Raw genomic sequence first — 13,196 nt, 5'->3', positions numbered from 1 at the left:
AGGTTCAACCGATTCTCCTGCCTCAGCCTCCCGAGTAGCTGGGATTACAGACCTGCACCACCATGCCCTGCTAATTTTTGTATTTTTAGTAGAGACGGGGTTTCACCATGTGGGCCAGGCTGGTCTCAAACTCCTGACCTCAGGTGATCCACCCGCCTTGGCCTCCCAAGTGCTGGGATTACAGGCGTGAGCCACTGCGCCCAGTCTGGCCTCTGTTTTTTAACTCATAAAATGGAGATAAAGAGCCTACCTGCACACTTATACCGAGGGTGGACTCAAATAAAATATGTAAAGCCCACGTGGAACACCAAGTCCTGGAGAAACTGGTTATTTACTATCATCTGTAACATGGGTAGAACATTCCCACCTCCCAGGATTAATGGGGTGAAAGTGCTGGGCCCTGACTATTCCAAGTGCACGGGGTGGGCCTGTGACCCAGGGCTTGGCTTGGCTCCCCTGGGGAACAGGGCTGGAGTCACTCTGAGAAGGTGTTCCTGCGGTAAGTGTCACCCTGTCTCTCCACAGCTGGCACAGACCCACGGCAGTGTGTTTGTTCACAGTGTGGGTGCTGTCCCCATCGTGGTGCTGAGTGGCTTCTGGGCGGTGAAGGAAGCGCTGGTCTCCAACTCGGAGCAGTTCTCCGGCAGGCCCCTCACCTCGCTCTTCCAGGACCTGTTTGGAGAACAAGGCAGGGCTGCCCCTCCTGCTGGGGAGGAGGAGGCGGCTAGATGGTCACTACACTCAGGGAGTCGGGGGCTAGCCCAGAGCTGTTAACAGAGAGGGGACTGCCAGGAGGACTTGTGTGAGGGGAGGGGGTGGTATGAAAGGAACCAGCTCTGGGGGTTCAAAGATCAGGATTCAAGTCTCAACCCAAGCCCTGGCCAGCTCCGTGACCCTGGGCAAGTCGGCCTCACTCTCTGCCCCTCAGTGGGCTCCTGTGTAGATGGGGATGATGATGGCTCTACATCCTGAGAATGTGGGGAGGGGATTAAGTGGCCAAAATACCTGATAGTGCCCGTTCAGTGCCTGGTTCAGCAAACACCCTTGTTCCCGCCTTGCCTCTCCCTAGAACCCCTCCTCCCCTGCGTTCTTTTTTTTTTATTTGACCCAGAGTCTCATTCTGTCGACCAGGCTGGAGCACAGTGGAACAATCTTGGCTCACTGCAACCTCCCCCTCCTGGCTTCAAGCAATTCCTGTGCCTCAGCCTCTCGAGTAGCTGGGGTTACAGGCACATACCACCACACCCCGCTAAGGTTTTTATTTTTTTATTTTTATTTTTTTTGTAGTAGAGACCAGGTTTCAGCATGTTGGCCAGGCTGTTCTCGAATTCCTGACCTCAGGTGATCCACCCGCCTTGGCCTCCCAAAGCGCTGGGATTACACGTGTCAGCCACCACGCCCAGCACCCTGCATTCTTTATCTCCTCTTCCATTTCTTGTGGGGACTCTTAAAGGAAAAATCGGGTTGGTGGACTGGGGGAGGGCATAGCTGAGACCATCTTGAGGGCACCAAGCTCACTGACCACTCCCTCAAAAGCCCCTCAGCCCCGGGGCAGAGCATCATCCCAGAGGTGATTCTGGGGTCTGCCCTCCAGGTCCGGCCCCCGTGAGAGCCAAGTGGTCTTGGTCTGGGAGGCTGGGATGGCTAGTGACTGTCCACCCCACTCTGCCCCGGACCCAGGCATCGTCTGCAGCAGAAGGCACATGTGGTGGCAACAGAGACGCTTCTGCCTGGTGACGCTTCAAGGGCTGGGCCTAGGCAAGCTGGCGCTGGAGGTGCAGCTGCAGAAAGAGGGCAGCAGAGCTGGTGGAAGCCTTCCGCCAGGAGCTCAGTAAGTAGCAGGCCGGCGGCAGGCCTACCCTCACCCGCTCTCCCCACGCACACACACACCCCTGCAGAGGAGGCAAGCCTCACTGCATAGGCGTGTGTGTGTCCAGGAAGCCTCAGAACGTTAATAGCAATTTTAAGCTCCATCGAGTGGGAGTTTCTCCAAGGTGGGTGGACAGAGGCCCAGGAATGGCCAAGGTCACTGGGAAGCCAGAACCCTCCTTGACAGCTGGGGAAGTATCCTCCACCAACATCCAAGGCGGCCGAGCGCGGTGGCTCCCCCGTGTAATCTCAGCACTTTGGGAGGCAGAGGCAGGCGGATCACCCGAGGTCAGGGGTTTGAAAGCAGCCTGGCCAACATGGTGAAACCCTGTCTCTACTAAAAATACAATTAGCCAGGTATGTTAGGCTAATCCTGTAATCCCAGCTACTCTGGAGACTGAGGCAGACGAATCGCTTGAACCCGGGAGAAGGAGGCTGCAGTGAGCCGAGGTCATGCCATTGCACTCCAGCCTGGGCCACAGAGCAACACTCCATCTCAAAAAATAAATAATAAATAAAATAACAAAAAACTAACAAACAAATCATCCAAGGCGTCTCACACCTCTAGCCATTGGCACATGCTGTTCCCCTTCCAGAACATCCCACCCCATGTCCCTTCCCTCCCCATGAGAAACCACTGCTGCTTCCTCCAGACCAGCTGTGGTCACCTGCCCTGAGAAATCCTCCTGAATGCCAGGCCCCCAAACCTTTTTATTCCCGGCTGTGACACAGCTGCCCCACATTCCGTTGTCATTCAAATGGCTGGCTGTCTCCCATGCCTCTCTCTGACCTGGCTCATAGAAAGTGCTTGGTAAGCACTTGGGTTTTTTGTTTTTGTTTCTTTGTTTTGTTTTGTTTTTGAGATGGAGTTTCGCTCTTGTTGCCCAGGCTGAGTGTAGTGGCACGATCTCGGCTCACTGCAAACTCCATCCCCCGGGTTCAAGTGATTCTCCTGCCTCAGCCTCCCAAGCAGTGGGATTACAAGTGTACGCCACCAGGCCCAGCTAATTTTTGTATTTTCAGTAGAGACGGGGTTTCACCATGTTGGCCAGGCTAGTCTCGAACTCCTGACCTCGGGTGATCCACCCACCTCAGCCTCCCAAAGTGCTAGGATTACAGGCGTGAGCCACCATGCCCAGCCGGTAAGCATTTGCTGAGCGCGTGAGTGAGGAATAGGAATGGAGGACCCAGTTAGTAAATGAGCGACTATATACAAGATCAGATGGGTGTTCAGGGCAGTGCTTCTTGTGCCTCCTTGTCCTGAGCCCTGCCCCTCTGCCCTCAGGTAGATCCTTCGACCCTCAGGTATCCATTGTCAGGTCCACAGTCAGAGTCATCGGGGCCCTTGTGTTTGGCCACCACTTCCTCTCAGAGGATCCCATCTTCCAGGAACTGACTCAAGCCATTGACTTTGGCCTGGCCTTGGTCAGAACTGTGTGGCACTGGGTAATTGGCATCTAGGGAGGCAGGTGTGCAGGCCATTAGACTGGGGGCCAAAGGCAGACAGGGGCCTTAGCCAGGGCCTGGCAGGGAGGGTGCAAGGTGGGCAGGAGGGAGACCGTGGCTTCTGCCTGGTAGCTGACACATTCAGAGCTTCAAATCTTTGTTGTGGTTCAGCATGAATGCATGGGCAAGGAATCAGAGGCTGGTTATATCCTCAGAAATACAGCTTTCTGGACCTGCAACATCCAAGTGAAGCCCTAAGCACAACTGCTCTGACCACAGCTCTCATTTCTGTCCAGATTATTTTGGGGGTCTCCAGATGAGAGGCAGCCCTGGGTTACTCAAGTCAAAGGCCCCAGCCCACTTTGGAGCCCCCCCGACTCAGGGGCTGGCTCCTGAGGAGGCCCTGGGTGGGCCTCTCTCTCCACAGCTGCACGACGTGTTTCCCCGGGCCCTCTGCCACCTCCCAGGACCCCACCGGGAGATATTTAGGTACCAAGGGGTCGTGCGGAGCTTCACCCGCCGGGAGATCACCGGGCGCAAACTCAAAGCACCGGAGGCTCTCAAGGACTTCATCAATTGCTCCCTGGCCCAGATCTCCAAGGTGAGCCTGGAACAGCTGCTCGGGAAAGGAGGGGCCATCTTTTTTGGCTGCACCTCGTTTCTAAACCATGGTCTCAGTTTCTCATCTTTGGCTCTGTCTACAAACTTCCAAAGCACCCTGAAAGCTTGAGTTAAAACCGGGTTTTCCTCCCTGCCTTTTCCCAGGGCAGGGCTGGCTTCTGCAGGCATGGGTAGGGTGGGAAGCAGAAGACCTGGCTGATGTCAGGGCCAGAACGCCAGGGCAGCCCCCCATCAACATCAGTGCAGTCCTGAGAGTCAGGCCCTCTCGAGGGGTTGGAACCTCAAGTTCTGGCCGCACAGGTCTCAGATCAGGCTTCAAGGAAACCCCAGGGCTCTGTCAGGAGAGAACTTTAGACCTGGAGCTGCACCCCCCACTCACCCATCCCCCACTCGCCAGGCCATGGATGAGCCTGTCTCCACATTCCACGAGGAGAACCTGGTCCAGGTGGTGATCGACCTGTTTCTGGGAGGCACCAACACCACGGCCACCACCCAGCGCTGGGCACTCGTCTACATGATCCAGCACGGAGCTGTCCAGGGTGAGGGGCCCTTGGTCACGCCCTGGCTGACCGCCTCATGCGTGGGGCTCCTGGGCCGTGGGCATTGCCCCCATCACTCTCCTTGCTCTGTGGCCCCGGGGTGGTCCTGCTCTCGCCGCTGTGGTACAGGAAGTGTTCATGACTTTGAGTCAGACAGGAGGGGCTTCAGTTCCCACCCTGTTGCTTACTGTGTAATGCTGGGCAAGTCATTCCACCTCTCAGACCCAGTGTACAATGGACAACACTATTCTACTCATTCAGTAATGATTCAGCACCTACTAAGTGCCAGGCCCTGTGCTGATGTCCACCTCAAGATCACAACTGTGAAGGGGAAAATGTAACTGGATTTCTCTCAAGGACAAACTGACCATGACCTGAATTCAAATCTGGTGCCACAAGTTTCGTGACCTTGGGCAAAAGTACCTGTCCTGTTACAGCCTCAGTTTCTCCATCTGTAAAATGGAGACAACAGTCCCCCCTCCATAACAATGCTTTTTTTTTTTTTAGACAGCATCTTGCTCTGTTGCCCAGGCTGGAGGGCAGTAGCATGATCTCGGCTCACTGCAACCTCTATCTCCCGGGTTCAAGTGACTCTCCTGCCTCAGCCTCCCGAGTAGCTGGGATGACAGGTGCGTGCCACCACAAGCAACTAATTTTTTTGTATTTTTAGTAGAGATGGGGTTTCATCATGTTGGCCAGGCTTGTCTAGAACTCCTGACCTCAAGTGATCTGCCTGCCTCGGCCTCCCAAAGTGCTGGGATTACAGGCGTGAGCCACCACGTCCAGCCAATATTTATTTATTTTTGAGACAGAGTCTTGCTCTGTCGCCCAGGCTGGAGTGCAGTGGCATGATCATGGCTCACTACAGCCTCCACCTCCCGGCTCAATCAATCTTCCCACCTCACCCTCCCGAGTAGCTAGGACTACAGGCATGAGCCCCCATGCCTGGCTAATTTTCATGGTTTTTGTTGTTGTTTTGTTTTTTGTAGAGATGCAGTTTCACCATGTTGCCCAGGTTGGTCTCCAGCACAGTTGAAGATGACAGCTCTCTGGTGATCCAGCTTGAAACAGGTTTCCGCGCAGATTTTTGACACGAGCTGGACAATAACGTGATGACACCTGCTCTTTGCCCAGGCTTGCTGCATGCTGAGAGCTTTGTGCCCGCGGCGTCATTTGATACAATGGTGCTCTGTATTGTTGACGGAGCCATGCAGATCCTAGATGACAGATGTTGAGTTACTTACCTATCTTACGGTGTAACAAATTACCCCAAAACTTAGTGACTTTAGAACAACAGCATTTATCACGTCACAGTTTCTGAGGGTCGGGAAAATGGGTGCGGCTCAGATGGATGCCTCTGACTCAAGATCTCTCATGAAGTTACCATCAAGTTGTTGCTGGGGCTACAGTGTCACCTGAAGACTCCCCTAAGGGAGGCTCCACTTCAAGCTCACTTACACAGAGGTCTTCAGGACCCAGTTGCTCATGAACTGTTGGCTGGAGACCTTCAGTTCCTTGACACATGAGCCTCTGCATTGGACAGCTCAAAACATGGCAGCTGACCCCCATCAGAGACAGCAACCAAGAGGGCACCCAAAATGGAAGCAACAGTCTTTTTGTAACCTAATCTTAGATGTGATATCCCATTGCTTTTGCCATAACCTTCTTTTTTTTTTTTTTTTTTTTTTTGAGACAGAATCTCGCTCTGTCACCCCAGGCTGGAGTGCAGTGGTACAATCTCAGCTCATTGCAACCAACGCTTCCCGGGCTTAAACAATTCTCCTGCCTCAACCTACCGAATAGCTGGGATCACAGGTATGTGCCACCATGCCTGGCTAATTTTTTTACATTTTAGTAGAGATGGGTTTTTGCCATGTTGGCCAGGCTGGTCTTGAACTCCTGACCTCAAGTGATCGACCTGCCTCAGCCTCCCAAAGTGCTGGGATTACGGGTGTGAGCCACTGCGCCTGGCCGCTTTTGCCATCATCTATTGATTGGGTTTGTTGCTGTTGTTGTTGTTTGAGACACTGTCTCCCTCTGTTGCCTGGGTTGGAGTGAAGTGACACAATAATGGCTCACTGCAGCCTCGACCTCCCTGGCTTGGGTGATCCTTCCACCTCAGCCTCCTGAGTAGCTGGAACTACAGGCACGTGCCACCACAATGGGCTAATTTTTAAATTCTTGGTAGAGATGGGGTTTCACCATGTTTCCTAGGTTCTTCTCAAATTCCTGGGCTCAAGTGATCCTCCCACCTTGACCTTCCAGAGTGCTAGGATTCCAGGCGTAAGCCACTGCATCTGGCCCATTTTCTATTTGTTAGAAGTGAGTTACTAAATCCATCCTATCCTCAAGGGGAGGGGATTACACAAATGTGTGTATCCTGGGAGTCAAGGCTCATTGGGGTAACATAGCAACATGTGTAGGTGGTGAGGTTGCCATTTTAATGAAAACGAAACAGAGTGGCCCGTCTTGGTGCCCTGGTGCAGGGTGATGCCTCTGTACATAGAGGTGGTGGCGGGAGCCCTGAGACGTTCCTCGGAAAGCTTTGACTCTGCCCTGAGTACTGCCCGGGAGTACAGTGGTGTGATCTTAGCTCACTGCAGCCTCCACCTCCAGGGCTCAAGCAATTCTCCCACCTTATCCTCCCAAGTAGCTGGTATTACAGGCACGTGCCACTCCACCCGGCTAATTTTTGTTATTATTTTTTATTTATTTTTAGTAAAGACGGGGTTTCGCCAGATTGGCCAGGCTTGTCTTGAACTCCTGACCTCAAGTAATCCACCTGCCTCCACCTCCCAAAGTGCTGGGAATACAGGCATGAGCCACTGTGCCTGGCCCCATTATTAACTTATTATTAATTTGCCCAGACTTGAGGTTCCCTCCTCCACACATTTTTTTCTTCACAGCAGCCCTATCCTTCGAATGCTTTGTTGCTGTTTCTTTTCCATAGATAGAGAAACTTCACCGTAGAGAGCTCAAGAAACTGCCCAAACACAACTAGTAAATGACTTACTTAGCTGAGTTTCAAACACATGTTGCTCTGACTCTAAAGTGTTTTCTTTTCCTACCATAGGCCCTACTGTATTTCTACGAAAATGCCACTCTAGGAAAGTGAAACAATGTGCTAAATGGAGGTGTTTTGCATTGTCACTCTATCCTCGGCAGAAATTGGCCAGCAAGTTTACAGGTTTGTCAAGGGTCTCTGGGAACGTGGATAGGACCAGGGCACCAAGTCATCCTGCTGCTGGCCTGGCAAGAGGACCAGGCCCAGGTTGTCTAGAAGCTGTGCCAACTTAAGTCAAGTTAAAAAGAGGGGGCCAGGGTTCCGCTCTGTGTTATGCCATTTGGGATTAGAAATTTCCTTATTAAGAGCTCATTCCTGCCAATTTGATTCTAGGAGTTGTTCTGTGATAAAGGCTCCAGGGGCCCATTAATGAGCTGAAATCAATATTGAGCTTTTACAGCTTGGGCGAGAGATGTCTGCTGAAAGTGGAATCAAAACCTGACAGGAGATCATTAAATGTTACAGATATTCTTAAACTGTTCCCAACCATTTCATCAGTTGAGTGATCGTGACAACAGCAATAGTCCCTGATACGATGGTTGCACTTCCAGCCTGTCTCTCTTCTCAGACATTCTATTTGATTGTGAATTCCAAACTGCCATTTACTGGGTAGAAGCTGGCACAGAGACCCCGGGAGGTACCCAGCAGGCAGATGGTTTTACAGTCTGGGGAAGTGGAGGGTGGTTGGTGGTGGGGGGGACTATCCTTTTTGCCTACTGGAGAGGCTGTGCTCTGAACCTGGTCCATGAGCTAAGATCAGTCAGTCACTTTGCGAGGAGGCCAGAACATCACCCAGAAAAGGACACAAATAATTCTGGAGGGAAAAGAGCATCTTGCTAGGAGCCTCCTCTTCTGAAGGTGATTAGTAAAAACTGCTGCAATGCAGAGGGTTATTTAATCCCGGGCAGAGAAAATGGGGGAATTCCCATGACTAGAATTGGGAAATCTATAGCTCACTCAGGCAGCAGCAAGCACACAGGCCTCTCTAGCACCTCTGCTTAAAGCCACAGAGTGAGCAAGTCTGGGTGCCCTACTGGTACACGTGGCTAGGACGAGGCACCTTGCCTAAGCCCACCGTACTGCAACAGCAGCAAAAAACAACAATTCTCCCTGAAAACAATTTCTGCATTCTGGTTTTTTTTTGGGGGGGTTGTTGTTGTTGTTGCTGTTGTTGTTGTTTTCGAGACAGAGTCTTGCTCTGTCCCCCAGGCTGGAGTGCAGTGGCGCCATCTCGGCTCACTGCAACCTCTGCCTCTTGGGTTCAAGCAAGTGATTCTCCTGCCTCAGGCTCTTGAGTAGCTGGGATTACAGGCATGCACCACCATGCCTGGCTAATTTTTGTAACTTTAGTAGAGATGGGGTTTCACCATATTGGCCAGGCTAGTCTCCAACTCCTGATCTTGAGTGTTCCACCCCCCTCAGCCTCCCAAAGTGCTGGGATTACAGGCGTGAGCCACCGCGACCGGCCAACATCTGCTCAATTTCTGCATTCTTTATTGGCTTCTGTTTGGAATGCAGGCTTTAAATTCACTGAGCTTTTTTTTTTTTTTAATTCCAAGCCTTTTTTTGGTCAAAATCAAGAATTCTGTAGTCAGCCCTCTGGTCTCTACAGGGGTAGCTGGTTTAATTTTGTGGTATTTGGTAAATGAGCCCTGGGGTATGAGGCCTTCCCCAGAATCCCAGAGCTGAGTGTCCTGGGGCCGGGGACCATAACCGACCCCATCCTGGCTCCACTTTGACTTCCTTATGTTGTTTCCAGTCAGCCCACATGGTAAAGAGCAGATGTCACCCTGCTCCCATCTGCTTGGTCTGATTCTCTTTCTAATCACTCACTTCTCCTTTGAGTAGAGTGAGGGCTGGGATGAGGGTGAGAGGAAAGATTTGGTTTGGGTTTGGGGGAACGTGAGGGTTAGGGTTAGGTTGAGGGTTAGAGTTGGGCTTACGGTTCATGTTTTTCTCTTCCCAATCCTAAAGAGTGAAGCTTTCTGTCTCCTCTCTGTCTTTCCATTGCTCAGTTCCTTTTTCTCTGCCTGTTTGCCATTCCGTTTCTCCTCACTCTGTCTCTTCCTCTAACACCCACGCGCACACATACCCCCTGCCCCGGTGTGTGTTGTCCTGGGCTGTCCTTGGCCCCTTCCAGACATGCCACCAGCTGCTGGCCTTCTCTGTAGGAGGCAACCGCTTCATGTCCCCAGACGTGGCTGGGAGTCTTCAGGACAAAGCTGGGCAGTCCTTAGCCAGGAGGGTGTCCTGCTTGGCTCCTGCACTGATGTAAGCCTGGAGGAAGGGCAGCCTGAGGGCCGGCTGCTGAGTCTCCTCGAGGCCCCTGGACTACTCCCACCAGCACAGTGGGTATTCTCCAAGCTCACTGTGGCTCAGTGTCAGGGCTGGGTACTGGGCACCATCTGAGGCTCCCTGATCCACACCAGCATCTCTCTGTAGGGCACCATCATCTTACCCTTATGTAGAGGCTCTGTGCTCTACGACCCTGAGTGCTGGGAGACCCCTCCACAGTTCAACCCTGGCCACTTCTTGGACAAGGATGGAAACTTTGTGGCCAATGAGGCCTTCCTGCCATTCTCTGCAGGTACTAGGCACAGAGCTGGATCCTGGGTAGTGGGTGGGGCTATGGTGGGACAGACACAGAGACAGCTGCCACCTCTGACTTTTCTCTCTGTTTCCAGGGCATTGTGTGTGCCCAGGGGACCAGCTGGCTCGAATGGAGCTCTTCCTGATGTTTGCCACCCTCCTTAGGACCTTTCGGTTCCAACTGCCAGAAGGGAGCCCGGGGCTCAAGCTGGAGTACATCTTTGGGGGCACTTTGCAACCTCAGCCCCAGGAGATCTGTGCAGTGCCCCGCCTGAACAGCCCCAGCCCTGGTCCTAGGGAGGATGGCCTGTAGCCACGGGGGTTCTGGAGGCCTGTCCCCCATGAAGTCCTTCCTCAGTGTCTTGGTTTCTCAAAGTTAGAGAAGAGGAGGACCAGGGGTTCATGCAGCTCAGCTGCTCACGGTTACCCCTAACACAAGCTCTGTGGGGTGACACTGGAGAGTAGACTTAGCAAGGATTCTACAGAGGTAGCGCAGTTTGGGTAGTTCAGTCCTTAGATTAGGTTAGTTATGCTTTGGCAGGGAAAGATTTTATAAGATTGGTTAAGTTTGGCATTAAATCAGTCCACAAAGTTAATTTTGGGAAATCAAGCCCCACAAGGCAGCAGCTAACTAGGTTCAGAGGAAAAGGCAAACTTTCGAGCAAAATTATAAATATAATAATGCACGCAAATGCAAATACTTGATGCTGGGGACAGGTAAGCCAAAAAAAAAAGTGAAGCGGGGGCAGCTTATTTTCTGCCCTCTCCTGCCCTCTGCTGACCAGAAGGAAGAACTGCAGTTCTCTGCAGACCTATGGCAGAGAAAGATCTCACCATCTCAATCCAGCAAAGCCAGCAGACCATATAACTGTTCCCAGTAAATTCTTCACCAAAGACCCACTTTAGTTTCCACACAAGGGTCCCTAAATTTTGAATCATTGTGTCTCCAGACAAGCTTTGTTTATTAAAAAAGAATGACATGTGGCTGGGCATAGTGGCTCACGCCTGTAATCCCAGCACTTTGGGAGGCCAAGGCAGGTCGATCACTTGAGGTCAGGGGTTCAAGACCAGCCTGGCAAACATGGGGAAACCCCATCTCTACTAAAAATACAAAAATTAGCCGGGCATGGTGGTGGGCGCCTGTAATCCCAGCTACTCGGGAGGCTGAGGCAGGAGAATCGCTTGAACCCAGAAGGTGGAGGTTGCAGTGAGCCAAGATCGCACCATTGCACTCCAGCCTGGGTGCCAAGAGCGAAATTCTGTCTCAAAAAAAAAAAAAAAAAAAAAATGGCTTGTGAGTTCCAGGAGGCAGAGGTTGCAGTGAGCGGAGATTGCACCACTACACTCCAGCCTCAGGGACAGAGTGAGACTCCGTCTCAGGAAAAAAAAAAAAAGACTGACTTGCATTAAGGAAATGCAAACTAAAATAAAATGAAATACCATTACATACCTATTAGAATTGCTAAAAAGGAAACCCTGACAATCCCAAGTACTGGAAAAGATGTGAAGCAAATGGAATTCTTGTACCCTGCAGATGGAAATGTAAAATGGTACAACTACATTGGAAAACAGTTTGGCAATTTCTTGTAAAATTAAACATTACACCACACAACCCAGCAGTCCCACTCCTAGGTATTACCCAAAAGAAATGAAAATATATGTTCACACAAATGCATATTATATGATTCAATTTCTGTGATATTCTTTAAAAGGCAAACCTATAGGGACAGAAAATATTTGGTAGATAAGTGGCTGCCAGGATTCAGGAGTAGGGTTACGGTTTGACTGTAAAAAGACATGAGGGAACTTTCTGGGGTAATAGAAATGTTCTGTATCTTGATTGTGGTGATGGTTACACAACTGTATGTGTTTGTCAAAACTCATACAACTGTACACTTAAAAGAGTGTTATTGCATATAAACCATGCCTCAACAAATCTGAGCTTTAAAAAGGAAATGCCTCGGGCTGGACACGGTGGCTCACACCAGTAATCCTAGCACTTTGAGAGGCCAAGGCGGGCAGATCACCCGAGGTCAGGAGTTCAAGACCAGCCTGGCAAACACGGTAAAGCCCTGTCTACTAAAAATACAAAAAAGTTAGCCAGGTGTAGTGGCGTGTGCCTGTAATCCCAGTTACTCAGGAGGCTGAGGCAGGAGGATTGCTTGAACCTGGGAGGCGGAGGTTGTAATGAGCAGAGATTGTGCCACTGCACTCCAGCCTGGGAGACAGAGTGAGACTCCATCTCAAAAAAAAAAAAAAAAAAAAAAAAAAAAAGGAATTGCCTTACCGCTCTCTTTCGTGTTATTTAAAGGATGTACATATGAATGGACCAGTGTTTCTAATTAGTAGGAGATCAATCACTACTGCTACACCAGCCTGAAAGGAGTCTAGCCAGAAATAAGAAAACATGACGTATTGGCCAGGCTCAATGGCTTGCACTTGTAATCCCAGCACTTTGGGAGGCTGAGGTGAGTGGATCACTTGAGGCCAGGAGTTCAAGACCAGCCTGGGCAACATGGTTAAACCCCATCTCTACTAAAAATACAAAAATTAGCCAGGTGTGGTGGTGCACACCATAGTCCCAGCTACTTGGGTGCCTGAGGCAGGAGAATCACTTGAACCCAGGAGGCGGAGGTTGCAGTGAGCAGAGATCGCGCCACTGCACTCCAGCCTGGCTGACAGAGTGAGACCTTGTCTCAAAAAAACAAAACAAAACAAAAAACAGAAACCATGATGTATGAATTTGCCTCTGGCCTTTCTTCAGATGTTCCTCTAGGCTTTGTGACATCCTGGAGCTTTCTCATAGATACCCTATTTTCTGTGTGGTGCCATATCCAGGACCTCGGGAGTCCAGACTGGGAAGCACCAGGCAAGTGGGGTCCCAGACAACAGGAGACAGCTTGGGGTTCTCAGGCCTGGGAAGGTCCCACCCTGAGCTGGCAGCTGTCTGTGATCCAGGCAGGCTCTGAGGCGGAGAAAACAAAGTTGGGCTCTAATTCACCTGCTTCCTGCCTCACTTTCCTAACCCTCTCTCTGTTAGAGCCCCTGTCTGGAGCTTGCAGCCCCTT

General features: G+C 51.2%; 2 protein-coding genes across 2 annotated transcripts in view; one reads left to right on the top strand and one right to left on the bottom strand.

Annotated features, from left to right (window-relative positions):
* ABCF3 (ATP binding cassette subfamily F member 3) overlaps positions 1-5,415 on the bottom strand; it is a 291,373-nt gene extending 285,958 nt beyond the window's left edge. The window contains exon 1 of the mRNA XM_050780186.1: positions 5,412-5,415. The gene's annotated coding sequence lies outside the window, so the exon portion shown is untranslated. The remainder of the gene's footprint in view (positions 1-5,411) is intronic.
* The window catches only part of PARL (presenilin associated rhomboid like), a 231,691-nt gene that overhangs the window by 157,888 nt on the left and 60,607 nt on the right, over positions 1-13,196 (top strand). The window lies entirely within an intron of this gene.

Source organism: Macaca thibetana, chromosome 2, assembly GCF_024542745.1.
Source record: "Macaca thibetana thibetana isolate TM-01 chromosome 2, ASM2454274v1, whole genome shotgun sequence".
Classification (NCBI taxonomy): Eukaryota; Metazoa; Chordata; class Mammalia; order Primates; family Cercopithecidae; genus Macaca; species Macaca thibetana.
Note: the sequence above shows the minus strand (reverse complement) of the source record. Positions and strands in the feature narration are given on the sequence as shown.